Raw genomic sequence first — 3,862 nt, 5'->3', positions numbered from 1 at the left:
GAGTGCTGTGGAGGATGGCTCAAGTGCTTGGGCCCTGCACCCCACGGGAGACCAGGTTAAGCACCTGGCTCCTGCCATTGGATCAGCGCGGTGCGCCAGCCACGGCAGCCATTGGAGGGTGAACCAACGGCAAAGGAAGACCTTTCTCTCTGTCTCTCTCTCTCTCTCACTGTCCACTCTGCCTGTCAAAAAAAAAAATACCAAGTGGCTTTATCATCTCAAGGATTTCCTGCTTCCCTCTTATAACCCCACCCATCTCTCCACCACATCCCTCTCCCAAGTCTATCCCTTGTTCTTGCTGAGTACTTATCCAGTGTAGGTTTGGAATAGCTCGGGGTTCTGGCCTTTTGTACCCCCAGAAAAGAGAGACGGAAAAAGGAAATGGAGATCGACCTCAACAGAGACAGGTTGCTTTATTGAAGCAAAGAGGTTGGTGCCAGTCTCCGGAGGAGATGGTACGCAAAGCACAATTTGGGCTGTGGTTTTATCTGGTGATGGAGGGAGTTTGCTGCTGTTGCTGTGGGGGAGGGAGAAGACTGTGCAGCTGGCGGAAAGTGGGGAATAGGGGCCTCTTTGAAGCCTCTGTGAACTTTTCCCCTTATCTGTTTCACAAGCTGCCCTGTGCAGCTCATCTGTTTTGCAAGGAGTCTTGGGGAGGTTGCGCCTGGTTCTGCACCAAGGGTCTCAATCAGAAGGGAGGAAATGGGGTGGGGAGGAAATGTGGGGGGAGGGGCAACCTGCCCTTTAGTATGTACATACCATGGTGTTTATTAATTTACCTACCAATGGATATTTGGGTTGCTCCCTGCTTCTGACTCTTAAAAAAAGTTGCTTTAAACATTCACGTGCAAGTCTTTGAACACATCTATTTCTCTTGGGTAAATACCTAGGAGTGAAATTGGTAAGTTTATTGTCTTTATTGGAAAAAACCTTCCTAGATATTTGTTTGGTTTAGGCTCAGCAGCCAGCTCCTTACCTGCCTTGTTGCAGGTAAGAGACGCTGTGGGATGGTCCCAGCTCTTCTTTGTCACTTCTCTCTCAGGCCTCCTTACACAGCTCCTTCATCGCGTCTGGAGTCACACTGTCCTTACATATTGAGATAACTGTTCCTTGTAAGCATCTTCATCTCCCCTTAGGGAACGCGTACCATCTGCAACGTTGGCCACGTGATGTGCTTCCACACTCAACCCTTTGCTTTCAGAATCATAACCAGGGAAGCGTTTAGTGCTGTGAGGGATAACACGAGCCTCCATGCACATTCCCCTTCAGGGCTCCAGCAACCTTACGGCCGGAGTAGTCCTGGCAAGGCCTGCCCCCAACTGCAGGTGAAGGCACCCGGTTGGCTTTGAGTGCTGTCCACACTGTGCTCATCTCTGGTCACTTCCCTGTGGTCTTCATAGATTTTGTCCACCCAAACCTACTGAGAAGCCCGCGAGCCAGCAGCAGGCCAGCGCCACATGCTGCAGATTAAGTAATCTGTCGGGCTGATCTCCGCATTGTATTTTGCTTATTCATGTGCGTAAGCCTTGTAGTCCCTCCAGGGTGGGCATAGCAAGGACAGATAGACTTGTAACTTTTTTAAGAAACTGACAAGTGTTCTCAAAGTGGCTATTCCCAGTAGTAGTGTATGAGGGTTCTCCCAGTCTCCACCTTTTTTTTTTTTTTTTTAAAAGCTATGTTGTGAGAGAGGGGTCTTCAAAAAGTACCCAGAAAATGTATGTTATGAAGAAAACTACGCATGAGTCTCAAAATATTTTTTTGCATACACAAAATAAACCCATACTAATTTGCTACAACACTTCTGCACAGGATTTAAGAAGGCTTAGCAATGTTTGAACAGAGCTGCTATCAGAAGAACACAGGTTCTCCTAAGGTTGAAACAGGGACAAACTTTATACAATATTTATACCAAAGGTTGGGGGGAAGAACGGTTAAATCATGGATGCCTTTTGAAAAATTTATGCAGACAATGCTTTCCAGAGATCAGCAGTTTACAACTATTTGGTTTGCAGGAGGGACCTTGACTTCAAGGTTGAAGACAGAGCCTGCAGCGGCAGCCCATCCACATCAATTTGATGATTAACAGCAGAACCAACAGCCAACGCCACAGACATCTCAGCTGGTTGAGTTTACACAACTGACTGAAAAGTGAAAGTACAGCCAACTTTCTGCTCACCAGACGCCAAAACTGTTGCACCTCGAGTGGACAAGAGCAGAGCTTTCGCTGGAATTTTTCTTTTTTTTTTTCTTTCCTTTTGACAGAGTGGACAGTGAAAGAGAGAGACAGAGAGAAAGGTCTTCCTTTTTGCCGTTGGTTCACCCTCCAATGGCCGCTGCGGCCTGCGCACCACGCTGATCTGAAGCCAGGAGCCAGGTGCTTCTCCTGGTCTCCCATGCGGGTGCAGGGCCCAAGCACTTGGGCCATCCTCGACTGCCTTCCCGGGCCACAGCAGAGAGCTGGCCTGGAAGAGGGGCAACCGGGACAGGATCCGGTGCCCCGACTGGGACTAGAACCCGGTGTGCCGGCGCCGCAAGGCGGAGGATTAGCCTGTTGAGCCACGGTGCCGGCTCCTTCTATGTCTTATCCTTCAGTAATATCTGTGGATTATTTCAAAGGAAACCCTATGTGAGAGTGCTACAACTCAAGAGAGTTACATACTAATAGTGACAACTACTTGTGGCCTGAGAGCAGCCAAAGGGAAGGCTCCGAGGCAGGCAAAACATGGGACCTTCAGGCTACATGACAGTTAAAAACAACTAAGACACGCTATTAAGGTCATCACAAAGTATACTGGAAAAAGGGGGACTTTCACAGCTGTGGCTGCCTGGGGATACTTCAAAATAGAGGTCGTCTTTAGTCCCACCATTGTACTTTTGTTTCTTTTGTTCACAGGTAACAGAGCGGTTACCTAACGATCACAGTCAGTAGCACTGTTTATGTAAAAGCAGAGTCACAATGTCAACATCTGATACTGTGGGAAGAAAACTCATCTTTCCTTGAGACAGCTTAGAACTCTTGGTTTCTACATTAGCACTTCAGATCTAATTGATGAAAGATCAGACTGTAGGCCGGCGCTGTGGCTCACTTGGTTAATCCTCCACCTGTGGTGCTGGCATCCCCCATATGGGCGCAGGTTCTAGTCCCAGTTGCTCCTCTTCCAGTCCAGCTCTCTGCTGTGGCCTGGGAGGGCAGTGGAGAATGGCCTAGGTGCTTGGGCCTCTGCACCCACATGGGAGACCAGGAAGAAGCACCTGGCTCCTGGCTTCGGATCGGCGCAGCACCAGCTTTAGCAGCCACTTGGGGGGTGAACCAACAGAAGGAAGACTTTTCTCTAAGAACAACAACAACAAAAAAAAAACCCCAAAAAAACAAAAAACCCACACTGTGAAGCAATCACTTCAGTTGGGTTCTATAACATCCTTGAAAACTTCCTCAATACAGTAAATTTTATTTAAAGTCTTTTTCTTGGGGACTGGCCGTGTTGTGGTGCAGCTGGTTATGCCACTGCCTGAGATTTGTGTATCTGAGTGCGTTTAATTCCTGGCTGCTCCACTCCATCAAGCTCCCTGCAAATACACCTGAGAAAACCGCATTAGATGGCCTGAGTACTTGGGCTCCTGGCCTTGACCTGCCCCAGCTGTGGCCATTGAGGCCATCTAGAGAGTGAATTGGGAGATGGAAGATCTCTCTCTGGCTGCTTTGCTTTTCAAATAAACCTTAAGAAATTTTTTTCTTGAACTTGTTTTAAATTTTTCTTCTTTGAAAGCGAGTGCACTTGTATCCACTGGTTCACTCCCTGAATGCCAGCAGCCAGGGCTGTCCCAAGCCAAAGCCGGGAGTCAGGAATTCAGTTCATGTCAG

General features: G+C 48.2%; 1 pseudogene; it reads right to left on the bottom strand.

Annotated features, from left to right (window-relative positions):
• Positions 1–1,038: 1,038 nt before the first annotated feature.
• LOC133756620 (large ribosomal subunit protein uL18-like) lies at positions 1,039–2,114 on the bottom strand (annotated as a pseudogene).
• Positions 2,115–3,862: the final 1,748 nt, after the last annotated feature.

The sequence above is a fragment of the Lepus europaeus genome, chromosome 3 (assembly GCF_033115175.1).
Source record: "Lepus europaeus isolate LE1 chromosome 3, mLepTim1.pri, whole genome shotgun sequence".
Lineage (NCBI taxonomy): Eukaryota > Metazoa > Chordata > Mammalia > Lagomorpha > Leporidae > Lepus > Lepus europaeus.
Note: the sequence above shows the minus strand (reverse complement) of the source record. Positions and strands in the feature narration are given on the sequence as shown.